This window comes from Dendrobates tinctorius, unplaced genomic scaffold (assembly GCF_039654945.1).
Source record: "Dendrobates tinctorius isolate UK_male_01 unplaced genomic scaffold, ASM3965494v1 ptg000076l, whole genome shotgun sequence".
Lineage (NCBI taxonomy): Eukaryota > Metazoa > Chordata > Amphibia > Anura > Dendrobatidae > Dendrobates > Dendrobates tinctorius.
Genome location: NW_027361744.1, coordinates 5,786,145 through 5,813,962, shown reverse-complemented (window position 1 = coordinate 5,813,962; position 27,818 = coordinate 5,786,145).

The following is a 27,818-nucleotide window of genomic DNA, read 5'->3' as shown; positions in this document are numbered from 1 at the left end:
AGTTGATCCTTCTACAATGTGACAGCCCTTTAGATATTTGTAGACAGCTATTAAGTCTCCTCTCAGTCTTCTCTTTTGCAAACTAAACATTCCCAAATCCTGCAACCTTTCCTCATAAGACAGGGTTTGCAGACCGGTCACCATTCTGGTCGCTCTTTTCTGAACTTGCTCCAGTTTGTTGATGTCTTTTTTAAAATGTGGTGCCCAAAACTGGACACAATATTCCAGATGAGGTCTGACCAAAGAGGAGTAGAGGGAAATAATGACTTCACGTGATCTAGACTGTATGCTTCTGTTAATACATCCTAGAATTGCATTTGCCTTTTTTGCTGCTGCATCACACTGTTGACTCATATTCAGTCTGTGATCTATTAGTATACCCAAGTCTTTTTCACATGTGCTGTCACTTAGCCCTATTCCTCCCATTCTATATATGCTTTTTCCATTTTTATTGCCCAGATGTAGTACTTTGCATTTCTCCCTGTTAAAAACCATTCTGTTAGTTGCTGCCCACTTCTCCAGTTTATTTAAATCTTTTAGAATCCTCTCTCTCTCTTCTCTAGTATTAGCTATCCCTCCTAGCTTTGTGTCATCAGCAAATTTAATCAGTTTACCCTCAATTCCTTCATCTAAATTGTTGATAAAGATGTTGAACAATACAGGGCCCAGGACAGAGCCCTGTGGTACCCCACTTGAGACATTCTTCCAACTGGATGTGCAGCCATTTACGACCACTCTTTGGGTCCGATCACTAAGCCAGTTATGAATCCACCTAACAGTTGCCTTGTCCATTCCATACTTAATCATTTAATCATTTAATAAGTGAGCGCATCTAGAGTTGATGTGTAACAAGCGCAATCATTCCATTAAGCCCTACTAAATGCATAAATGCACAATATGAGAACAGAGCAGTCTCATAGAAAATGAATGATACCAAGGTAAATGCAGTTAGATATGGGATGCTATATAGGGGCTCATACTGTATATAGGAGCTATATGGGGACTCACACTGTATATAGGAGGCAATATGGTGGCAAACAATGTATTCAGGAGGCTATATGTGAGTGCTCATACTGTATATAGGAGGCTATATGGAGACTCACACTGTATTCAGGAGGCTATATGTGGGCTCATACTGTATATAGGAAGCGATTTGCAGGCTCATACTGTTTATAGGAAGCAATGCGCAGGCTCATACTGTACATAGGAGGCTATATGTGGATGCTCATACTGTATATAGGAGGCTATATGAGGCCTCATACTGTATATAGGAAGGGATGTACAGGCTCATACTGTATATAGGAGGCTATGTGCAGGCTCATACTGTATATAGGAAGCAATGTGCAGGCTCATACTGTTTATAGGAGGTAAACACTGCATTCAGGAGGCAATATGTGGGTGCTCATACTGTATATAGGAGGCAAATACTGTATTCAGGAGGCTATATGTGGCCTCATACTGTATATGGGAAGCGATTTGCAGGCTCATACTGTATATAGGAGCCTATATGCGGCCTCATACTCTATATAGGAAGCGATGTGCAGGCTCATACTGTATATAGGAGACTATGTGCAGACTCATACTGTATATAGGAAGCAATGTGCAGGCTCATACTGTATATAGGAGACAAAAACTGTATTCAGGAGGCTATATGTGGGTGCTCATACTGTATATAGGAGGCTATATGCGGCCTCATACTGTATATAGGAAGCGATGTGCAGGCTCATACCGTACATAGGAGGCTATATGTGGCCTCATACTGTATATAGGAAGCGATGTGGAGGCTCATAATGTATATAGCAGGCTATGTGGGCTCATATTGTATATAGGAAGCAATGTGCAGGCTCATACTGTATGTAGGAGGCTATATGCGGCCTCATACTGTATATAGAAGGCTATATGCGGCCTCATACTGTATACAGGAGGCTATGTGGGCTCATACTGTATATAGGAGGCTATATGCAGCCTCATACTGTATATAGGAAGCGATGTACAGGCTATGTGCAGGCTCATACTGTATATAGGAAGCAATGTGCAGGCTCATACTGTATATAGGAGGTAAACACTGCATTCAGGATGCTATATGTGGGTGCTCATACTGTATATAGGAGGCTATATGCGGCCTCATACTGTATATAGGAAGCGAAGTACAGGCTCATACTGTATATAGGAGGCTATATGCAGCATCATATTGTATACAGGAGGTTATATGTGGGTGCTCATACTATATATAGGAGGCTATATGTGGCCTCATACTGTATATAGGAAGCGATGTGCAGGCTCATACTGTATATAGAAGGCTATATGGGGACTCACACTGTATATAGGAGGCAAATACTGTATTCAGGAGGCTATATGTGGGCTCATACTGTTTATAGGAAGCGATGTGCAGACTCATACTGTTTATAGGAAGCGATTTGCAGGCTCATACTGTACATAGGAGGCTATGTGGATGCTCATACTGTTTATAGGAAGCAATGCGCAGGCTCATACTGTACATAGGAGGCTATATGTAGGTGCTCATACTGTATATAGGAGGCTATATGCGGCCTCATACTGTATATAAGAGGCTATGTACAGGCTCATACTGTATATAGGAGGCTATGTGCAGGCTCATACTGTATATAGGAAGCAATGTGCAGGCTCATACTGCATATAGGAGGCAAAAACTGTATTCAGGAGGCTATAAATGTCACCTGCTTAACCCAGCAGGAAGTTAAATGTCACCTGCTTAACCCAGCAGGAAGTACGGCGGAGTCTACAAATCACTAAAATTGACAAATCCCCGGGCCCGGATGGGATACACCCCCGAGTACTGCAGGAATTAAGCACAGTCATAGATAGACCATTATTTTTAATCTTTAAAGATTCCATAATAACAGGGTCTGTACCACAGGACTGGCGTATAGCAAATGTGGTGCCAATATTCAAAAAGGGGACAAAAACTGAAATTGGAAATTATAGGCCAGTAAGTTTAACCTCAACTGTGGGTAAAATCCTGGAGGGTTTTCTAAGAGATACTATACTGGAGTATCTGGAGAAGAAAAACCTTATTTACCCAATATCAACATGGGTTTACAAGAGACCCTTCCTGTCAGACTAATCTGATAAGCTTTTATGAAGAGGTAAGTTCCGGACTGGACCAAGGGAATGCAGTGGACGTGGTGTACATGGACTTTTCAAAAGCTTTTGATACGGTGCCACACAAGGTTGATACATAAAATGAGAACAATGGGGATAGGGGAAAATATGTGTAGGTGGGTTAAGAGCTGGCTCAGGGATAGGAAACAAAGGGTGGTTATTAATGGAGCACACTCGGACTGGGTCACGGTTAGCAGTGGGGTACCACAGGGGTCAGTTTTGGGCCCGCTTCTTTTTAACATATTTATTAATGACCTTGTAGAGGGCATAGAGAGTAGAATTTCAATATTTGCAGATGACACTAAACTCTGCAGGGTAATTAATACAGAGGAGGACAATTTTATATTACAGGAGGATTTATGTAAACTAGAAGCTTGGGCTGATAAATGGCAAATGAGCTTTAATCGGGATAAATGTAAGGTCATGCACTTGGGTAGAACGAACAAGTTGTATAATTATGTGCTTAATTGTAAAACACTGGGCAAAACAGTCACTGAAAAAGACCTGGGTGTATGGGTGGACGACAAACTCACATTTAGTGGCCAGTGTCAGGCAGCTGCTGCAAAGGCAAATAAAATAATGGGATGCATTAAAAGAGGCATAGATGCTCATGAGGAGAACATAATTTTACCTCTATATAAGTCACTAGTGCGACCACACTTAGAATACTGTGTACAGTTCTGGTCTCCGGTGTATAAGAAAGACATAGCTGAACTGGAGCGGGTGCAGAGAAGAGCGACCAAGGTTATTAGGGAACTAGGGGGTCTGCAATACCAAGACAGGTTATTACACTTGGGGTTATTTAGTTTGCAGAATCAAAGGCTTAGGGGTGATCTTATTACAATGTATAAATATATGCGGGGACAATACAAAGACCTTTCTAAAGATCTTTTTACTCTTAGACCTGTGACGGGGACAAGGGGGCATCCTCTACGTCTGGAGGAAAGGTTTAAGCATACTCACAGATGCGGATTCTTTACTGTAAGAGCAGTGAGACTATGGAACTCTCTGCCATATGATGTTGTAATGAGTGATTCCCTACTAAAATTTAAGAAGGGACTGGATGCCTTTCTTGAAAAGTATAATATTACAGGGTATATACACTAGTCTCCTTAATATTGCGTTGATCCAGGGAGCTAGTCTGATTGCCGTATGTGGAGTCGGGAAGGAATTTTTTTCCCCAATGTGAAGCTTACTGTTGCCACATGGGGTTTTTTTGCCTTCCTCTGGATCAACATGTTAGAGCAAGTTAGGATAGGATATGGGTTGAACCAGATGGACTGAAAGTCTCCCTTCAACCTTAATAACTATGTTACTATGTTACTATATGTGGGTGCTCATACTGTATATAGGAGGCTATATGCGGCCTCATACTGTATATAGGAAGCGATGTGCAGGCTCATACCGTACATAGGAGGCAATATGTGGTATGAGGCAATTCTTCAAAGGCTCAACTCACTGGAAATATAATAGCAAAAAAAATCTCATAAATGAGCTATTAAGCATCACAAGAGATCAAAATTGGAGTTTTATTCGGTCGTCCATGACAGCACCACCTGAGAGAGGGGATCCGCCCTTTAGGAACAGGAAACCTACAGATACAAAAAGGGCGGCACCTCTCCCACGCATCAGTTGGTTTCCTGTTCCTAGAGGACAGGACTCCCTACAGATCGTCCATCATGGAGTCGACGAGGGATTCCCAGGCCGGCTGAACGCCTCAGGTAGCGGGGGGATCTCCTACCTCGGTCCAGTTCGGGGTCCCTGGAAGCACCACGGTGGGGCCGGGTAGGTCGCCACGGCTGTGGTTGGAGCAGGTGGAGCATAGGGTCCGGTGGACAGCCGTCTCCAAAGTGCGGGCACCAGGTACGTATACGCCCCTCCTGAGTCTCCCCCTGGGGTCCGGTCATCCTCCCGCGTCCGGGTCGGCGGTCGCGCACAGTCGTCGGGCGCAGGCGGGCGCATGTGGGGGCGGCGGGCACACCGGAGCCGGGGGAGCCCTGCCGGCTCCGTTCCGCGCGCTCCCGCGGTCTCTGACGCACGGTGGAAGTGACGCGGCGGAAGGGGCGGAGCCGGGGATGCCGAAACCGGAAGTCGGGTGCTGGCCGACTTTCCAGTGTGCGCCGCGTGTGCGCGGCGGTCCGGGGGGACGCGCTGTACCCGTGGCGAGGGGTGGGGGGAGGCGGAGCATGCAGGGGGGGGTCGCGGATGCTGGGGAGGTGCCACGCCAGAACCCTGCTGACCCGGGTACAGGGAGGCCTTAAAAGGCAGGAGGCAACGCTGCGGGGGTGCTTCTGAAGGCCCAGCGATGGATATGACAGAAGCCCCCATAGAGCAGCAGGACGAGATACAGGAGCGGCCACAGAAGGAGGCCGTGGCGAAGCCTCATGCGAGTGGCCAGCAGAAGAAAAAACGATCGAGTGAACAGAGCCGCGGAAGTTCCTCCAGACTAAAGGACCCTCCTGCCTCCCTCCGTGATCCGGTACCTGCCTCACCTGCATGGGTAAGAGATATTCGTGAATGTACCCTGATGCAGTGTTCCCTTATGTATTTTTTGCAGGGGAGGAAAGCTACGGGAAAACAGAAGCACAGGGAATGTGCCCTCTGTAGTTGCCCCTTGCCAGACGGCCACCCCAAAAGATTGTCAGCCATGTGTGCGACAAACGGTAGGGGTTGGAAGGGAATGAGGGCCAGGGATAGACTGACAGGCCCTTACATTCTCCCCCGTCCTTACAGGTAGCGGAAGAAACGCCAGATTTCACCACAAGCCTGAGAGAAATAATCAGGACAGAAATGAAAGCCCTGTCAAAAAGGGATTCTTCTAGGGGGAGAGAAGTTAGCTTCTCAGGTTCGGAGTCCTCGGTTGCTCCTAGGAACAATGACTCCTCGGATTCCCCGGCCTCCACTTCGTCTTCTTCGGATGAAGACTCGAGCCGTTTCTGCTTCCCGTTAGACCAGATGGACAAACTAGTTAAAACAATAAGGTCCACCATGGGAGAAACAGACTCAAAACCAGAAATTTCGGCACAAGACGTGATGTTCGGAGGTCTAGATCCCAGGAAGCGCAGGGCCTTCCCTTTAAATGATAAGGTCCAGAGCTTAATAGATAGGGAGTGGAAAAAACCCAAAAAAAGAGGCTCCTTGCCACCGGTCTTCAAACGAAGGTACCCATTTGATGACCCAGTGGTGAACAGATGGGTTAAGGCCCCTAAACTGGATGTGGCAGTAGCCAAAGCCTCCAGAAAATCTTCCATCCCTTTCGATGACATGGCTTCCCTAAAAGACCCGCTGGATAAAAAAGCGGATTCCTTTGTAAAGGGATCATGGGAGATGTCAGCAGACGCCCTAAGACCAGCGATAGCTGCCACTTGTACAGCCAGATCCATGATGGTCTGGCTAGATCAACTGGATTCCCATCTGAGAGATGGAGCCTCAAGAGCATCCATTCGGAAAACCCTACCAATTATCCAGAGTGCCGCTGCTTTCCTGGCCGATGCCTCAGCAGACTCTGCAAGGATGGCGGCTAGATCCGCAGGGTTATCTAACGCAGCTCGAAGGGCCCTCTGGTTAAAATGCTGGCCAGGGGATATCCAGGCCAGGTCACGACTCTGCTCCATTCCTTGCGAGGGGGAATATCTATTTGGCTCTGCCCTGGATGAACTGTTAGAGAAAGCCGGGGATGATAAAAAGAAGTTTCCGAGCCTCCCGAATCCTTCTTATAGACGCCCCTTTACCAGGAAAGGATATTTCCATAGAAGGTCGTCCAGAGATCAGGGCAGATGGGATGACAAAAGAAGGAGAGGTACAGGTTTCATGTTCGGAGGAGGGGGCGCCAGGAAGGTCCAGCACGGGACACTAAAAAGCCGCCCCAATGACTAGAGGCCCTGGTAGGGGGGTGACTAGCTGCCTTCTACCCAGCCTGGTCCATGATTTCGGATAGTAATTGGATACGGGGGGTGATAGCTACGGGTCTACAACTGGAATTCACCCGGGTTCCCCATGATCGATTTAGGGTCACCCCAATCAGGTCCTCCACATCAGAACAAGCTGCCCTGGAGGCCGAGGTTCATGATCTTTGCCTTAAGAAGGTCCTAACTGTGGTTCCAGAAGGTGAAAGGGGGAAAGGTTTCTACTCCCCTCTGTTCCTGGTCCGCAAGCCAGACAGTTCCTTTAGGACTATAATTAATCTTAAGTCCCTTAATGAATTCTTGGTTATACGCCCGTTTAAAATGGAAACAATTAATTCAACAATAAAATTATTGTTTCAAAACTGCTTTATGGTGGTGTTGGATTTGAAAGATGCTTACTACCATATACCCATTCATGCAGCTCATCAGCGCTTCCTCAGAGTGGCGGTTCAGTTAAATGGGTCAGTTGAACATTTCCAATACGCGGCCCTCCCCTTTGGGGTGGCAGTCGCTCCCCGGGTATTTACCAAAGTAGTAGCGGAAGTTATGGCCCATCTACGTGAATCTGACATTCTAGTAGTACCCTACTTAGATGACTTCCTGATTATAGGAAAAACGGCAAAACATTGTACGGAACAGCTACAGAGGGCAATGTCTGCCCTGGAGCGGTTAGGATGGCTGCTGAATATCAAAAAATCTTGGTTACAGCCGATGAAAAGCCAGCAGTTTTTAGGCCTGATTCTAGATTCTGAGAAACAGGAATGCCGTCTGCCTCCAGAGAAGCTTGTTCGTTTACACTATCAGGTCCTAAATGCTTCCAATAACCCCACCATGTCCCTTAGGAAAGCCATGTCCCTTCTGGGTTCCCTTTCCTCCTGTATCCCAGCGGTGCAGTGGGCCCAGTTTCATTCAAGAACACTTCAGGGTGAGGTTTTACTGCATCAAAGAATCCTCGGAGGTTACTTAGAGGGCCAGCTAACCTTGTCCCGAAACACAAGGGAGTCCCTAGAGTGGTGGCTGGACAAGGATAATTTATCCAGAGGAGTTCCCTGGGAATTCGACATATCCCGCATAGTCACTACGGATGCTAGCCCTTCCGGCTGGGGGGCTCATATGGGTGAGGTCGTGGTCCAGGGCCTATGGGACCAGCACCAGATAAATATGTCATCTAATTTGAAAGAATTGACAGCAGTAGAACAGGCAGCTAAGAAGCTACTTATGTATCTGCAGGGCCATCATGTGCGAGTGCTCTCCGACAATCAGGTCACCGTGGCTTATATCAACCACCAAGGTGGGACTCGTTCCAAACCCCTGATGAATGTGACAGAACGGTTGTTCCAACTAGCAGAGCAGCATTTTCTATCTTTGACAGCGCTACACATAAAAGGGAAAGAAAACATTATGGCAGATTTCTTAAGCCGCAATCTGCTAAGGCAAGGAGAATGGTCCCTAAACATCTCGATCTTCCACCTGATTGTGCAAAGGTGGGGACAGCCAGAGGCAGACCTCTTCGCCACCAAAGAAAACAGAAAATTGAGACTATTCTGCTCCCTAAATCCCAGAGACAACCCCCTGGCAGTAGATGCCTTTCTGATAATGTGGGACTTCAGGCTAGCATATGCCTTCCCTCCCCTATCGCTACTACCCTTGGTGTTGAGAAAGATCAGGAAAGACAGAGCAAGGGTTATAGTCATCGCCCCATTTTGGCCCAGGAGGGCTTGGTTTTCTTGCCTCAGGACCATGTCGGTGTCCGATCCTTGGGTTCTTCCGGACATCCCGGATCTCCTATCCCAGGGCCCAGTCTTCCATCCTCAGGTGGCTGGCCTACATCTGACGGCGTGGAGTTTGAGCCTGCGCTCTTAAAAGATAAAGGCTTCTCCCCAGACTTAATTAATACCCTTCTTAAAAGTAGAAAGGCCATTACTACCAAGATCTATGTTAGAATTTGGAAGAAATTCCTTCACAGCTCGGGAATAGTCGCTGGGGGTTCAACACCTATAAATCAGATCTTAGAATTTCTTCAGAAAGGTCTGGACATGGGGCTTTCCACTAGTACCCTTAAAGTACAAGTAGCAGCCTTAGGGGCCCTCTTTAGCTGCAACATCACGAGTAATTACTGGATCAGTAGATTCATTAAAGCAGCAGGAAGATCCAGGCCGGTAGTGAAGGATAGATTCATGCCATGGGACTTGAATCTAGTCCTCACGGCCATGACGGAAGCTCCATTCGAACCTATTTCATCAGCTTCCATAAAAAACCTGTCCCTCAAAGTAGCGTTCCTGGTAGCTCTAACCTCTGCTCGCAGAGCTAGCGATATCCAGGCATTATCTAGGCGTCCTCCTTATATACAGATTAAAAATGAGCAATACTCACACCTGATCCAGCGTATTTACCTAAAGTGGTTTCTAACTTTCATAGGACTCAGGAAGTAGTCCTTCCATCCTTCCTCCCTAATCCGGCTAATAAGAAGGAAGAGGAACTACATACCCTGGATGTTAGGAAGTGCCTTATAGAATATGTGGCAGCTACCGATCCTTGGAAGAAAGAGGATGCCCTGTTTATTTCCCACCAAGGCCCTAGGAAAGGTTGTAGAGTATCAAAGAATACACTAGCCAGGTGGATTAGAGAAGCGATTGCCTTAGCATACACCTCAAAAGGCAGGTCGCCACCCGGGAAGCTGAGGGCACATTCCACCAGAGCCATGGCGACCTCGTGGGCCGAGAGATCAGAAGTCTCCATTGACCAGATATGTAAGGCGGCTACTTGGTCCTCTCCGAGCACCTTTTATAGTCATTATAGGCTAGACTTGGGTGCTTCCACAGACCTCTCTTTTGGGATAAGGGTGCTGCAGGCTGTAGTCCCTCCCTAAAGTAGTTATTACTCTCTGTAATTCTCTCAGGTGGTGCTGTCATGGACGACCGAATAAAGTCTTAGTTACTCACCGGTTAACGGTATTTTTCGGAGTCCATGACAGCACCCGTATATTCCCTCCCTTTAGTTTAATTTGGGTGTGCACTTCTTATACGTACACGGGTAATTTAAATAGTTGTGTATAGTATTGTATATAAGTTATGCTATTAACCATTGTGGTCCTCTGTGCTCTGTAATCCAACTGATGCGTGGGAGAGGTGCCGCCCTTTTTGTATCTGTAAGTTTCCTGTTCCTAAAGGGCGGATCCCCTCTCTCAGGTGGTGCTGTCATGGACTCCGAAAAATACCGTTAACCGGTGAGTAACTAAGACTTTTCAAGCTAAATAATTTTATTTAGAATAATTAACAGAGCATAAATGCTAAATGCAAGTTACAGCAGACATAAACACAATATAGCAGTTAATAAAGTTTTTATCTGTATAAAACATGTAGTTTCTTTGCTTTCCTTTCACAAATAGAATGCATAGTAAACAGCAAATTCTCCATTTACATAATATGTATGCCCAGATAAGGTTTTGCATACAATAAGTGCCCAGAGTAAACTGCTGAATATAAAGTGCATAAGTGCCTTGTATCAAATAAGCCTGGTAGGCATTAAGTGTACACAGAGTAAAAACTGTCTATGCAAATTCCAGAGTAAGATACAAGGACTGCATTAGAAAGTAACAACTTACATGTGCTGTGTATGTCGCTGTAAAACCTGCCGCCCCTACGCGCGTTACGCCGCAGCTTCCTCAGGAGGCGTGGTTTACAAGTGCCCCGGATCTAGTTTATATAGTGCGGTCAACCAATAAACCGCTTTCCCTAATAAAGCTTGTAAAATTCAGGACCTGCGCTGTAGTGTCCACAATGACGTCAATAGTATCCAGTTCTAAACGTCCACAGCATTATCGGCGCATGCGCTGTTGAGTCCCCACTATGTACAGCGAGTCTATCATCAGCATGAAAGCGGCTCAAGCTGCAAAACAGCCAGAGACAGCCACATACCAGACTGAGCACGTCAGAAGGCTCCTAGGGAGGACTGAACTGGGCATGCGCTCAAGTGAGGACAAGAAAATAAAATAATTATGAAGAATAATAATCACTATTTAAAGTGATAGCAAGTGTTGAAAGTGAGGGGATAAAACATAATGATGCTGAAATAATTATAGCGGTGTGTATGAACCATTAAAGTGAATATGCCTGACATAGAGTGCAAAGGCAAACACATATGTGTCAATTATAAGCACACTATGCAAGCAATAAAAATTTTTTAACAATTAGCATAATGTGTATGCAGGCTATATGAAAGTGTATGTGCATCATATAACTATAACAACTATATATCATGTCTCTGTTAAAAAACAAATGTACATAAAAATAACACATGGCATTCAATACATACATCAAATGTCATATATCATAAAGTAATTATACAAACAATTATGTATAATGAATAATACATAGCACAAATATACAAAGAAAATTGTGAAAAAAATAAAAAATGAGTGAAAAAAATATATATAAAAATAAAACAAAAATGTAAATGAAATAAACAAAAAAAGAAAAAATGAATAAAAATGTGAACAAATAACATGAAATATTGAAGACCCAATGGGTACGAAAAGAGCCGTAGATTTCTTGTGAGAGGAGTGTTTCTTCATAAAATCTTGAAATGCCCTCAACAATGAATTCCATGCCAGATCATATACTGCAATGCGAAGATAGAGAACTGGAGTATAAGCACAGGAAAAAATAATTAAAAACAGAAAACTAAAACCAAGACTAAAAAGATACCCATACGATTTTTACAGAAAGGACCCAAAACCATTACTCTCATTCAATCATGTTTTTTTTGCTACTGTATATAGGAGGCTATGTGCAGGCTCATACTGTATATAGGAGGTAAACACTGCATTCAGGAGGCTATGTGGGTGCTCATACTGTATATAGGAGGCAATATGCGGCCTCCTACTGTATGTAGGAGACTATGTGCAGACTCATACTGTATATAGGAAGCGCTGTGCAGGCTCATACTGTATATAGGAGGCTATATGCGGCCTCATACTGTATATAGGAAGCAATGTGCAGGCTCATACTGTATATAGGAAGCAATGTGCAGGCTCATACTGTATATAGGAGACTATGTGCAGACTCATACTGTAAATAGGAGGCTATATGTGGCCTCATACTGTATATGGGAAGCGATGTGCAGGCTCATACTGTATATAGGAGGCTATACGTGACCTCATACTGTATATAGGAGGCTATATGCGGCCTCATACTATATATAGGAAGCGATGTGCAGGCTCATACTGTATATAGGAGGCAATTCAAAAGCAGGAAATATCCAGCTACAGATCCAGGGAAAAATTGTTAAAAACAAAAAATGAAGGAGAGCGATAGTGGCACCTGTGTAAAAGGTTTTGTAACTGCTGCGACTCTAGACCAGACCAGGTCTAGCCGACCAGAGTATAAGCCGAGGCACCTACTTTTGCCACGAAAACCTGGGTGAACTTATTGACTTGAGTATAAGCCGGGTGTGCATTGACCACTCATCCCTACCGTGGTATGCATGGTTCCCTCGTCCCTGTCATTGTCTGCATGGCTCCTTATCCCCTATCTTTGTATGTATGATTCCTGTTAAGAAAAAAAAACATCCTATTTACCTGCCTGCGCGCCGTCGGTGGCACTGCATCTTGTTCCGGCCATATAACACGGATAATTCTTGGTAATGACAGTGAATATTTAGAACAAATTCAAAACATTAATTATTCAATAGAGCCCAATAGCAAAAGCAGCGTTTTGAATGAACAATCACATTTCTTGGTAGAATCATGCAGGATTTAAACTTTTGATGTTTGTTTACTCCTCTCAACAGCCCAAACAGGTTTCTAAGAGGATGAGTTTGCAACTATACTTTTGGAGAAAATTCAAAACATTCATTATTCAATAGGCCCCAAAATAGCAAAAACCATAGGTTTGAATGAACACTCACATTTCTTGGTAGAATCATGCAGGACTGAAATTTTTGATGTTTTTCTACTCCTCTCATGAGCCCAAACAAGTTTCTAAAAGGATGAGTTTACAACTACTTTACTTTTGGAGAAAATTCAAAACATTCATTATTCAATAGAGCCCAATAGCAAAAGCATCGTTTTGAATGAACAATCACATTTCTTGGTAGAATCGTGCAGGATTGAAATTTTTGATGTTTTTCTACTCCTCTCAAGAGCCCAAACAAGTTTCTAAAAGGATGAGTTTACAACTACTTTACTTTTTGAGAAAATTCAAAACATTCATTATTCAATAGTGCACAAAATAGCAAAAACCAGCGGTTTGAATAAACACTCACATTTCTTGGTAGAATCTTGTAGGATTGAAATTTTTGATGTTTTTCTATTCCTCTCATGAGCCCAAACAAGACTCTAAAAGGATGAGCTTGCAACTACTTTACTTTTGGAGAAAATTCAAAACATTCATTATTCAATAGGGCCCAAAATAGCAGCGGTTTGAATGAACAAATCACATTTCTTGGTAGAATCATGCAGGATTGAAATTTTTGATGTTTTTATTACTCCTCTCAACAGCCCAAACAAGTTTCTTAAAAGGATGAGTTTGCAACTACTTTACTTTTGGAGAAAATTCAAAACATTGGGGGGCGTGGCCAGCGTCTGAGCTGTATGGAAGTCTGAGCTCTGTGCTTCTCTCCAGGGCAGCCTGCCAAGCGGTGACAGAAAGCGTTAATTAAACCAGGACTGGCGTGGAGGGGTTGCGGAAGCTCCACTGACACCAACGGTACCCTCAGAATATGGATCCGCTCAGTAAAAGAGCAGAAAAAGCAAGAAAACTGGAGCGCTCTCCCCTTATGCTGAGGAGCCAAGATGGCGCCCGCCTCACAGCAGCCACAGCCTGCAGCCCCAGCCTGAGCGGCGCACAGCAGGAGAGAACACCACAGAGGCTGAAACATGCGGCATACAAGTCAGGGGTTAAGTCTGCCCCCACCCCTGCTAAAACCGCCGCTCCATTTGATAAAGAAAGCGGTAATTTTAATATCAAAGATAGCGCTGTGAAGAAACCAGCGAAATATCGCGAGACTGACCGGGGGACAAGCGGGATTACGCAACAGGTACGCAAATTGCGTACCTTAAGCCAGAATCTAGCGCAGCCCATGAAATCTAGTGCAGCAGCAACGCTCACCGCTGCAATAAATGAAACAAACACAATGAGAAATGCCTCTTCTTGCCCAGATATATCTAATATATCAGACACCCCTCTAACGCCGCCGCAGAGGAAATCATCCCCTGAATCACAAAATAGCCGCAGATTAAGCACTAGCTCTGCTGAGCTGCAACATGAATCACAGTTGGAGGACTCACTCTCCTCAGACAAACCTGTATCTGAGAGCATTCTACAAGTACTAATGGAGGTAGAGGCCACTAGCAATGCAGCCTCAGAATTATTCATAAAGAACATGATATGCCTGCTAGCAAAGACATTCCAAAAACAAATAGAGGGATATAATACAAACCTCCAAAATAATATAGACAGTCTGGGCCAGAGAGTGGATCACCTAGAATCCAAAATGGAGGAAATGGTTAAGTCTCATAAAACCTTAATAGATGAACACTATGCCTTAGAAAAAGAGGTTACCTTTCTAAAATCAAAGTAAATAGAGCAAGAGGACAGAAGTAGAAGAAATAACCTTAAATTCAGAGGAATACCTGAAAATGTTTTGAATTTTCTCCAAAAGTAAAGTAGTTGCAAACTCATCCTTTTAGAAACTTGTTTGGGCTGTTGAGAGGAGTAAAAAAAACATCAAAAATTTAAATCCTGCATGATTCTACCAAGAAATGTGATTGTTCATTCAAAACGCTGCTTTTGCTATTGGGCTCTATTGAATTATGAATGTTTTGAATTTTTTCCAAAAATAAAGTAGTTGCAAGCTCATCCTTTTAGAGTCTTGTTTGGGCTCATGAGAGGAGTAGAAAAACATCAAAAATTTCAATCCTGCACGATTCTACCAAGAAATGTGAGTTGTTGTGAGCTCATTTTCCTCTTCACTACTGAGGCCTGATGAACTCCCTCTTCTGTTAAGGAAAGGTAGTGAGCCTGATTATCAGGCACCTGAGCCTAATGATGATGACTGGCTGAGTGGAGTTACGGACTGGATATAAGGCTGCCGACGCCCTCCTGCCCTGCGGGTGATTTCTCTGTGGGATCCTTGGAGACCAGTCTGAATTCCTGCTCTTCTAAAGCTAAGTTTTTCTGCGCTGCTTTTTGCATTTGTGCTTTGATTTTGTTTGCTTTGTTTTTCTGGATTTCTGCCATTCCCTGCTGGGGTGAACTGAATTCCTTTAGCTCTGTCTTCTGAAAATACCGGAGTGCTGATATAGTTTTTGAAGCCTAGCTGCTTCAGGGTCTTTTTCCATATCAGCTGTTGGCTTATTTCTTTGATAGGGTTTTTGGCAGATTGCAGACAGCAACCGTCCTTTCCTGTCCTGTTTAGTTTAGCTTGGGCCCCATCGTTTGCTCAGCCTATCTTTCTATCTGTGTGAATGTTTTTTCATCTTGCTTCACAGTCATTATATGTTGGGGGCTGCCTTTTACTTTGGGGTCTGCTCTGGGGCAGTTTAGATTTCCTTTTCTGTCTTTAGGCTATTTAGCTCTCCGGCTGTGATCGAGGGGTCTAGGGCACCGTAGGAACCCCTTACGGCTACTGCTAGTTGTGTTGATAGGTTCAGGGGTCTGCAATCTGATAGTTGCCAACGTCTCTGGACGTAGCTTCTATTTTTGTGTCTGCCTCCTACGGTGACTCTTCATAACAGAATCACCCGCCATACCGCAGATCCTAGGGTACTCAATAGCAGGAAAGAATTGTAAAAAAAAAAAAAAGGTGCGTATATTTTTTCCTCTATATCTGAGGCCGTAGGTGGAATTTTTTTTTTTTCTCTCAATGGAGATAAAGCAATTGTCTAATCGTGTGGAGCAGCTCGCTGCGGAAGTGCGGGGAATTTCCGCCTACCTTGCTCATTCACATGCTACTGAACCAAAGATTCCTACACCTGATGTATTTTTTGGGGATCGGTCTAAATTTTTGAATTTCAAAAATAATTGTAAATTATTTTTTGCCTTGAAGCCTAACTCGTCAGGGAACTCCGCGCAGCAGGTTAAAATTGTCATCTCTTTGCTGCGTGGCGATCCCCTGGATTGGGCATTTTCTTTGAAACCAGATGATCCTATTCTGACTAATGTGAACGCATTTTTTCAAGCCTTGGGGTTGTATGACGAACCTAATGCCATTGATCAGGCTGAAAAGACCCTGCTGGCATTGAACCAGGGTTGGGATTCTGCAGAATTGTACGGTCAAAAATTCCGAAAGTGGCGGTACTTACTACCTGGAATGATAATGCCTTGGCTGCTCTCTTTCAGAAGTGTTTGTCAGAAGCCGTAAAAGATACTATGGTGGGATTTCCTGTTCCCTCTGGTCTTGACGATTCTATGTCATTAGCCATTCAGGTTGATCGGCGTTTGCGTGAATGCAAAACTGCACGAGAGGTGTTGTCACCTGTTGAACAAATGTCTGAACCTATGCAATGTGATAGAGTTTTCTCCAGAGAGCAGCGTCAGGAGTTCAGAAGGCGTAATAAGTTGTGTTTTTTCTGTGGGGATGCCTCGCATATTATTTCTGTCTGTCCTAAATGAGAGAAACGCTTTGCACACACGTTTTCTGTTGGTGGTGTTCAACCTAAGTTTCTTTTGGCTATTACTCTGATCTGCTCCCTGTCCACATTTTCCGCCAAGGCTTTTGTGGATTCGGGAGCAGCCCTAAACCTAATGACCTTGGATTTTGCTAAACGTTGTGGATTTCCAATGACACCTCTGCAGACGCCTATCCCTTTGAGGGGGATTCATGCTACTCCTTTGGCTAAAAATAAACCTCAGTTTTGGACCCAGGTGGTAATGCGGGTCGCCCCAGACCATCAAGAAAATTGCAGATTTTTGGTGTTGCATAATCTGCATGATACCATTGTTCTGGGGTTTCCCTGGTTACAAATTCATAATCCAGTTTTGGATTGAAAATCTGTGTCTGTGGTGAGTTGGGGTTGTCGGTGTGCCTTTAGTGAGGCTCTGGTGTTTTCCACCTCTCCTCAGTCGCATGATGTTCCTGATTATTTGGCGGACTTTTATGATGTATTTAGTGAAAATGAGTCTGCATCTCTGCCTCCTCATAGGAGTTATGACTGTGCAATTGAACTGAGCCCGGGGTGTAAATTTCCCAAGGGTCGGCTCTTCAATTTATCTGTACCCGAGCATGAGGCTATGCGATCCTATATTAAGGAGGCGTTGGAGAAGGGTCATATTAGACCATCCTCGTCACCCTTAGGTGCCGGTTTTTTTTTTGTAGCCAAAAAGGATGGATCATTAAGACCTTGTATTGATTATCATGCCCTCAACAAAATTACTGTTAAATATCAGTATCCGTTACCCCTGATTTCGGATCTATTCTCTAGAGTTAAAGGTGCTTGCTGGTTTACCAAGCTTGACCTCAGGGGGGCGTATAATCTTATTCGCATTAAGCATGGGGATGAATGGAAGACGGCGTTTAATACTCCGGAGGGACATTTTGAGTACCTGGTGATGCCTTTTGGGCTCACTAATGCCCCTTCTGTCTTCCAGTGCTTCATGAACGATATTTTCCGAGATTTTGTCGATAAATTTTTGATTATCTATCTGGATGATATTTTGATATTCTCCAAGGATTGGGATTCTCATGTGGAACATATACGGACTGTGTTCCAGATCTTGAGGGAGAATTCCCTGTATGTCAAAGGATCTAAATGCCTTTTTGGAGTACAGAGGATTTCTTTTTTGGGATTTATTTTGTCTCCGTCAACTATCGAAATGGACCCGGCCAAGGTACAGGCCATTTACGATTGGGTTCAGCCCACTTCTTTGAAGGCTCTCCAGAAGTTTTTGGGTTTTGCTAATTTTTATCGGAAATTTATAGCAAAATTTTCTAGTATTTCCAAGCCATTGACTGATTTGACTAAGAAGGGTGCTGATGTGTTAAATTGGTCTCCGGAGGCTGTTTCTTCTGTTCAGGAGCTGAAGCGAAGATTCACCTCCGCCCCGGTTTTGCGGCAACCTGATGTCTCACTTCCGTTCCAGGTAGAGGTGGATGCTTCTGAGATTGGTGCAGGAGCTGTTTTGTCCCAAAAGGATCCTGTAACATCTAAAATGAATCCCTGTGCTTTCTTTTCCCGAAAGTTCTCTCCATCTGAACGTAACTATGATGTGGGGAATCGGGAACTGTTGGCCATGAAATGGGCATTTGAGGAGTGGAGACATTGGTTGGAGGGAGCTAAGCATCAAGTCGTGGTCCTCACTGACCACAAGAATTTGATTTACCTAGAGTCGGCTAAGCGCTTGAACCCTAGACAGGCTAGGTGGGCCTTGTTTTTTACACGTTTGGATTTTGTGGTTTCTTTCCTTCCTGGAACTAAGAATGTCAAGGCTGACGCCCTCTCTTGGAGCTTCTTTGCGGATTCTCCTGTGGTGACCAAGCCTGCTACCATCTTAGGCGAAGGGGTAGTTCTTTCTGCCATCTCGCCCGATTTGAGACGTGCTCTGGAAGAGTTGCAGGAGGACAAACCTGAGCGTTGTCCCAGTGGAAAGTTGTATGTTCCTGACCAGTGGAAGAAGAGAGTGATGTCTGAAGTTCATTGCTCTGCTTTGGCTGGTCATCCAGGTATTTTTGGTACTAGAGATCTTGTGAGTCGGTCCTTTTGGTGGCCCTCCTTGTCTCGTGATGTCAGGAATTTTGTGCAGTCCTGTGGGACGTGCTCCCGGTCTAAATCGTGTTCTCGCTCTAGTGGGTTGTTGATGCCTTTGCCTGTCCCCAAGAGGCCATGGACCCATATTTCAATGGATTTCATCTCTGATATGCCTGTCTCTCAAAGGATGACTGTTATTTGGGTGATTTGTGATAGGTTCTCTAAGATGGTTCATCTTGTACCACTCCCTAAGTTGCCGTCTTCCTCTGAGTTGGTGCCCCTGTTTTTTCAACAGGTGGTTCGCTTGCACGGGATTCCTGAGAACATTGTATCTGACAGAGGAGTTCAGTTTGTGTCTAGATTTTGGAGAACTTTCTGTTCCAAGCTGGGAATTCAGTTGTCCTACTCCTCTGCTTTTCACCCTCAGACCAATGGGCAGACAGAGAGAACAAACCAGACCTTGGAGTCATATTTGAGATGCTTTATTTCCGCTGATCAGGATGATTGGGTTTCATTTTTGCCCTTGGCCGAATTTGCTTTAAATAATAGAGCTAGTTCTGCCACTTTGATGTCACCTTTTTTTTGTAACTTTGGGTTTCATCCTCGATTCTCTTCAGGGCAGGTGGAGCCCTCTGCCTGTCCAGGTGTTGACACTGTGGTGCAGAGAATGCACCGGATCTGGGACCAAGTGGTAGATAAGTTATCTCTCTCCCAGGAAAAGGCCCAGCGGTTTTCCAACCGACATAGGACCATTGGTCCTCAGTTTAAAGTTGGTGATATGGTGTGGTTATCATCAAAAAATATTGCTATGAAGGTGGCTTCTCCTAAGTTTAAGCCTAGATTTATTGGACCTTACAAGACTTTGGAGATTATTAATCCGGTCTCTTTTCATTTGGCTCTTCCTGTCACATTTAAAATCCATAATGTGTTTCATAAGTCTCTGTTGAAGAGGTTTGTTGAACCTTTTGTTCCGGGGGTGGCACCTCCAGACGCTGTATTAGTTGAAGGTAACATGGAATATGAGGTAGAAAAAGTATTGGATTCTCGTCTGGCGAGACGGAGACTCCAGTATTTGGTTAAGTGGAAGGGTTATGGTCAGGAGGATAATTCCTGGGTCTCTGCCTCTGATATTCATGCCAAAAGATTGGTGCGTGCCTTCCATCGGGCTCACCATGATCACCTTGGTGGCGTGGTTGAGGGTTCGGTGACCCCTCCTCAAGGGGGAGGTACTGTTGTGAGTTCATTTTCCCCTTCACTACTGAGGCCCGATGAACTTCCTCTTCTTGTAAGGAAAGGTAGTGAGCCTGATTATCAGGCACCTGAGCCTAATGATGATGACTGGCTGAGTGGAGTTATGGACTGGATATAAGGCTGCCAACGCCCTCCTGCCCTGCGGGTGATTTCTCTGTGGGATTCTTGGAGACCAGTCTGAATTCCTGCTCTTCTAAAGCTAAGTTTTTCTGCGCTGCTTTTTGCATTTGTGCTTTGACTTTGTTTGCTTTGTTTTTCTGGATTTCTGCCATTTCCTGCTGGGGTGAGCTGAATTCCTTTAGCTCTGTCTTCTGAAAATACCGGAGTGCTGATATAGATTTTGAAGCCTAGCTGCTTCAGGGTCTTTTTCCATATCAGCTGTTGGCTTATTTCTTTGATAGGGTTTTTGGCAGATTGCAGACAGCAACCGTCCTTTCCTGTCCTGTTTAGTTTAGCTTGGGCCCCATCGTTTGCTCAGCCTATCTTTCTATCTGTGTGAGTGTTTTTTCATCTTGCTTCACCGTCATTATATGTTGGGGGCTGCCTTTTACTTTGGGGTCTGCTCTGGGGCAGTTTAGATTTCCTTTTCTGTCTTTAGGCTATTTAGCTCTCCGGCTGTGATCGAGGGGTCTAGGGCACCGTAGGAACCCCCCACGGCTACTACTAGTTGTGTTGATAGGTTCAGGGGTCTGCAATCTGATAGTTGCCAACCTCTCTAGACGTAGCTTCTATTTTTGTGTCTGCCTCCTATGGTGATTCTTCATAACAGTGAGTGTTCATTCAAACCGCTGCTTTTTGCTATTTTGGGCCCTATTGAATAATGAATGTTTTGAATTTTCTCCAAAAGTAAAGTAGTTGCAAACTCATCCTTTTAGAAACTTGTTTGGGCTGTTGAGAGGAGTAAAAAAACATCAAAAATTTCAATCCTGCATGATTCTACCAAGAAATGTGATTGTTCATTCAAAACGCTGCTTTTTGCTATTGAGCTCAATTGAATAATGAATGTTTTGAATTTTCTCCAAAAGTAAAGTAGTTGCAAGCTCATCCTTTTAGAGTCTTGTTTGGGCTCATGAGAGGAGTAGAAAAACATCAAACATTTCAATCCTGCATGATTCTACCAAGAAATGTGATTGTTCATTCAAAAAGCTGCTTTTTGCTATTGAGCTCTAATGAATAATGAATGTTTTGAATTTTCTCCAAAAGTAAAGTAGTTGCAAACTCATCCTTTTAGAAACTTGTTTGGGCTGTTGAGAGGAGTAAAAAAACATCAAAAATTTCAATCCTGCATGATTCTACCAAGAAATGTGAGTGTTCATTCAAACCGCTGGTTTTTGCTATTTTGGGCCCTATTGAATAATGAATGTTTTGAATTTTCTCCAAAAGTAAAGTAGTTGCAAACTCATCCTTTTAGAAACTTGTTTGGGCTGTTGAGAGGAGTTGAAAAGCATCAAAAATTTCAATCCTGCACGATTCTACCAAGAACTGTGATTGTTCATTCAAAACACTGCTTTTTGCTATTAGACCCTGTTGAATAAGGAATGTTTTGAATTTTCTCCAAAAGTAAAGTAGTTACAAACTCATTCTTCTACAGTCTTGTTTAGGCTCATGAGAGGAGTAGAAAAGCATCAAAAATTTTAAACATGCACGATTCTACCAAGAAATGTGAGTGTTCATTCAAACCACTGCTTTTTGCTATTGGTACCTATTGAATAATGAATGTTTTGAATTTTCTCCAAAAGTAAAGTAGTTGCAAACTCATCCTTTTAGAAACTTGTTTGGGCTGTTGTGAGGAGTAGAAAAACATCAAAAATTTCAATCCTGCATGATTCTATTAAGAAATGTGAATTCATTCAAACCGCTGGTTTTTGCTATTGGGCCCTATTGAATAATAAATAATTTTCTCCAAAAGTAAAGTAGTTGCAAACTCATCCTTTTAGAAACTTGTTTGGGCTGTTGAGAGTAGTAGAAAAGCATCAAAAATTTAAATCCTGCATGATTCTACCAAGAACTGTGATTGTTCACTCAAAACGCTTCTTTTTGCTATTAGACCCTATTGAATAATGAATGTTTAGAATTTTCTCCAAAAGTAAAGTAGTTGCAAGCTCATCCTTTTATAGTCTTGTTTGGGCTGTTGAGAGGAGTAGAAAAACATCAAAAATTTCAATCCTCTGGCTTCAGTGTCTCTAGTATTTACCTTGGCCTCCAACACAGCCAGTTGCTGCTCAAAAGTGCGGTCTGCACAATCAACACTTGTTCCTGTGTTACTGGTGTTCTGTAATGTCAGTTGATCCCCTGATGTGTGTCCGGCAATGTCTTCTGCTCTGTCCACATTCCCACTACTAGTCCCTCCACCATTACCAAGCAGCAGCTTACCACCTCTGCACGATGGACCCCGGGCTACGAACGCACCTTACCATCATCTTTATTACTTGGTGCGTTCTGCCAGCCCTAACATTATGCTAGCGCCAGGGTTTGGCTCGTAATGGCGGATGAACAGCAACTACAGCGGTACATTCAGCAGCTGGAGGGTAGGTTGGCGGCTTTTGAGTGCACAACCACAGCCGTGGATGTTACCACAGTAGCTGCTCAGGCTGCTAGCATCGCTGTAGCCACTTTGTCCAATGCCCCACCTGTTCCGACATTATCCTGTCTCCCGTTGCCAGATAAGTTTTCTGGTGATAGCCAGTAATGTAGGGGATTCGTGAGCCAGTGTACTATACACCTTGTGCTTCTGGCTGCACGTTTCCCCTCAGAGTGGGCCAAGGTGGGATTCATTGGACAGGGCGTTGGAGTGGGCCACGACATTGTGGGAGTGTGACGATCATGCAGTGCAGAGTGCTTCACAGTTTCTGAACACTCTGAAACAGGTCTTTTTGGGACCTCGAGTCACCCACGAAACAGCGCTCCAATTGGCATCTACACAGGGTTCGTCCACGGTCAGCCAATTTGCTACCCATTTCCGGACACAGGCTTCCAAGCTGGAGTGGCCGGATAAAGTCCTCATTCTCGTGTTTTGGAGGGGGCTGGCTGACCATGTAAGAATGCTCTGGCCACTAGGGAGATTCCTGCCACACTGGAGGAGCTAATAGCGGTCTCTACTCGAATCGACCTTCATTTTAATGAGCGAAGGTTGGAATGAGCCCAGTGCAGGCAGAGGTTTCAGATGGCTCCCAGCTTCGCCAAACCCCTGGAATCCCCGGCCCAGACATCCGAGCCACTTGAGGCCATGGAGGTGACGCGGGCGGGATCTAAGTCCTGGACCGCTCGTACATGCATGGTCTGTCGGATATGCCAGCAGTGAGGAAATATCGCCTCTAGGTGTCCTCAGCGAGCGATGGAACGTCCACGCTTAGTGTCATTAGGAGCTGGTTCACTAGACGCAGCAATGCCATCCTCTAAGCTCAACTTTAGGGGGACTATCGGTATTGGCCCATCCACCCAGGTGGTAGAGCTTTGCGTGAATTCCGGGATGGAGGGCAAATTTATGTCTTCTGCCTTCTCCCGATGGCACGCAATTCCACTGGTGATGCTCGCCAAGCCAGTGACCATACGGGTGATAAATGGGTCGACATTACCCTCACAGATAACACATCAGACCATCCTATTTACTCTATCCATGTCTCCATGCCATCTGGAGATCATCTGCTAGTCATGTCTGAGGGCATTGATGAGGTTCTCTTAGGGATGCCATGGCAAAGCTATCACACCCCTCATATAAAGTGTTCTTCTGGGAGAATTCTGGGATGGAGTAAATCCTGTGAGGGTAGATGTCAGGAGTGCCTTCAAGTTGCTTCTACAGAGGTAACCGCAGATCTTTCCTCTCTCCCCAACCACTTTTGGTCCAATGCGGACATGTTCACCAAGAAGGCAGCGGAGTTTCTTCCGCCTCACCATCCCTACAACAGTTCTATTGACCTCTTGCCTGGTGCTGAGCCTCCCCGCGGTCAGGTTTATCCTCTCTCTCCCGTTGACAGTCAATGTCTCAGTACATCCAGGAGAATCTGGCAAGAGGATTCATTAGAAAGTCAGTGTCACCTGCAGGGGCGGGGTTCTTCTTTGAACAAAAGAAGAACGGGGTGCTACATCTGTGCATAGACTACAGGGGTCTTAACGCCATTACCATTAAGAACAAGTACCCTCTGCCCCTGATATTGGAGCTTTTAGATAGGTTGCGGGGAGCGAGGGTTTTTACTAAGCTTGATCTGCAGGGTGCCTACAACCTGATACGCATCCGTGAGGGGGATGAATGGAAGACCGCATTTAACATCAGGGATGGGCACTATAAATACCTGGTGATGCTATTCGGGCTTTGTAATGCTCTGGCTGTCTTCCAATACTTTGTGAACGACATCTTCCGGGATATGCTCACCACCTCAGTTGTAGTCTATCTGGATAATATTTTCGTCTACTCTCCAGATATTGACTCCCACCGGAGAGATGTTTGCAAAGTCTTCGACCTCCTACGGGCAAACTCCCTCTACGCTAAGTTGAAGTAGTGTGTGTTTGAGCAGGAGTCCTTTCCTGGGCTATATCATCAACCCCCAAGGATTGGCCATGGATCCTGCCAAGCTACAGGCGGTCATGGATTGGCAGGAGCCTCATTCCCTTAAGACGGTGCATCATTTTTTTGGATTTATCAACTAATACCGCCAATTCATCTCCCACTTCTCAACTTTGGTAGCACAGCTGGTAGACAGTCTGGGCCACCCATTGTGACACGTGTTCCAATTGTTCCATTGTGACACACCTGGCTGTTGTAAGTCAATAGGACACTCAGGGGAAGGTAGGTATTTAGGTAGGCCACAAGAGGGAGACAATGGAACACGTGTCACAATGGGCGGTACAGACTGTCTTCCAGCTGTGCGGAAGCAGCCAGCTTCAGTCTGCTGAGAGAGCCTCAGTAGACAGGTAGGGAGGTGGGTATGCACACTCATTGGTTACGATACCCAGCATCAGGAGAGATAAGGTTTCCAAAAACAGACTGATTTGAATTGAAACCACAGAAAGTTGCCTATTCAAAGCAATATTTGAATGCTTTTTTCAACTTTGGTTCCTCTGCATTAGTTTTTTCTTGGTCCAAGTTGCACATTTCAAATGCCAAATGCATTTGGCTTGATTTAACTTGACCAACTCTGCTACATCAATTACTCACCTATATATGGAAGGCATTGTATTGTATTCAGTCTGCAGTTTAAATCATCTATCTTGGCTTTTGCTGCTTGGTAGGTACAGGTGTGAAGCTGCTGCAATGTGTGATACATTTCTGCACACCCACCGTCTTAGTAAGGGAAAAGCGCCCCCACAACAAGTTGGAGTTTCGGTGAGAAAAGAGCCCGTACAGGGTGAAGCGACTACTCAGCAGACGGGGACCCGTCTATGAGATTCAACCTGAAACAGGTGAAGAGCTTCCCACCCGTACACTACATCGGAATAAGCTGCAACCCTGCTTGTCTCGGGACCCTCGAGTGGTACCAGCTGCCCCGATGCCCACGGCAGCTAAACCAGTGATGCCTGAGACTACAGAAATAACCGAGGAAACTTCGACTTCCACTTTCCTAGTGGCTGATTCTTCAACCTCTACTGATCTAAGACGCTCTGAACGTTCAATGGCAGGTGTACCCCCCATACGCTACAATCAGGACGAATTCATCTGGCAAATTGTACAAGGTCTGGAAGATTGCTAGCAGGAGCTCCAGAAACTCTCTCCTATGGAATGGCGAGCTCACAGGGAGGGAGAATGTAAGGGAGTGAAGTGTTGTGAGTTCATTTTCCCCTTCACTACTGAGGCCCGATGAACTCCCTCTTCTGGTAAAGAAAGGTAGTGAGCCTGATTATCAAACATCTGAGCCTAATGATGATGACTGGCTGAGTGGAGTTACTGACTGGATATAAGGCCGCCGTCGCCCTTCTGCCCTGCGGGTGATTTCTCTGTGGGATCCTTGGAGACCAATCTGAATTCCTGCTCATCTAAAGCTAAGTTTTCTGCTCTGCCTTTTGCATTTTTGCTTTGCCTTGTTTTGCTTTGTTTTTCTGGATTTCTGCCATTCCCTGCTGGGGTGAGCTGAATTCCTTTAGCTCTGTCTTCTGAAAATACCTGAGTGCTGATTTAGTTTTGAAGCCTAGCTGCTTCAGGGTCTTTTTCCATATCAGCTTGCTGGCTAATGTCTTTGATAGGGTTTTTGCAGATTGCAGACAGCAACCTTCCTTTCCTGTCCTGTTTAGTTAGTTTTGGGCCCCATCGCTTGCTCAGCCTATCTTTCTGTCTGTGTGAGTGTTTTTTCATCTTGCTTCACCGTCATTATATGTTGGGGGCTGCCTTTTGCTTTGGGGTCTGCTCTGGGGCAGTTTAGATTTCCTTTTCTGTCTTTAGGCTATTTAGCTCTCTGGCTGTGATCGAGGGGTCTAGGGCACCGTAGGAACCCCCCACGGCTACTGCTAGTTGTGTTGATAGGTTCAGGGGTCTGCAACCTGATAGTTGCCAACTTCTCTGGTTTTCTGGATGTAGCTTCTATTTTTGTGTCTGCCTCCTACGGTGACTCATTCATAACAGTGAAGTACAGGAAGAGCCGAGGGAGAGTTCCCTCCTCTCCTTCGTGCCCTGAACCATTGACAAGGGCAGCAGGTTCCCCGGGGGACACTCTAGCACCCAGAAACAGGAAGGTAGGACAGCTGAGAGCGATTTAGATGAAGGAATTGAGGGTAAACTGATTAAATTTGCTGATGACACAAAGCTAGGAGGGATAGCTAATACTAGAGAAGAGAGAGAGAGGATTCAAAAAGATTTAAATAAACTGGAGAAGTGGGCAGCAACTAACAGAATGGTTTTTAACAGGGAGAAATGCAAAGTACTACATCTGGGCAATAAAAATGAAAAAAGCATATACAGAATGGGAGGAATAGGGCTAAGTGACAGCACATGTGAAAAAGACTTGGGTATACTAATAGATCACAGACTGAATATGAGTCAACAGTGTGATGCAGCTGCAAAAAAGGCAAATGCAATTCTAGGATGTATTAACAGAAGCATACAGTCTAGATCACGTGAGGTCATTATTTCCCGCTACTCCTCTTTGGTCAGACCTCATCTGGAATATTGTGTCCAGTTTTGGGCACCACATTTTAAAAAAGACATCAACAAACTGGAGCAAGTTCAAAAAAGAGCGACCAGAATGGTGACCGGTCTGCAAACCCTGTCTTATGCGGAAAGGTTGCAGGATTTGGGAATGTTTAGTTTGCAAAAGAGAAGACTGAGAGGAGACTTAATAGCTGTCTACAAATATCTAAAGGGCTGTCACATTGTAGAAGGATCAACTTTATTCTCATTTGCACAAGGAAAGACTAGAAGCAATGGGATGAAACTGAATGGGAGGAGACATAGATTAGATATTAGAAAAAACTTTTTGACAGTTAGAGTGATCAATGAGTGGAATAGGCTGCCACAAGAAGTGGTGAGTTCTCCTTCAATGGAAGTCTTCAAACAGAGGCTGGACAGACATCTGACTGGGATGATTTAGCGAATCCTGCTTTGAGCAGGGGGTTGGACCAGATGGCCCAGGAGGTCCCTTCCAACTCTACGATTCTATGATTCTATACTTGGAGCAAAAAGGATATCATCAGTCTCATACCCCCCTGGCTCCCGTAGTAACCCCTCGTACCCCAACTAGACATCGTTAAAGTCTCAGGATCCAGAGTACTACGGACTACAAGCGCTGCTGGTGACTCGGCGCCAACATTGGAGAAGAGTGACACCTTCAAACAAGACCCCAGCAGACTGATAAGTTATTTTCTTAAGGTAAAACTTATTACTGTTAAATACTGTTTATGCTTTTTGACCG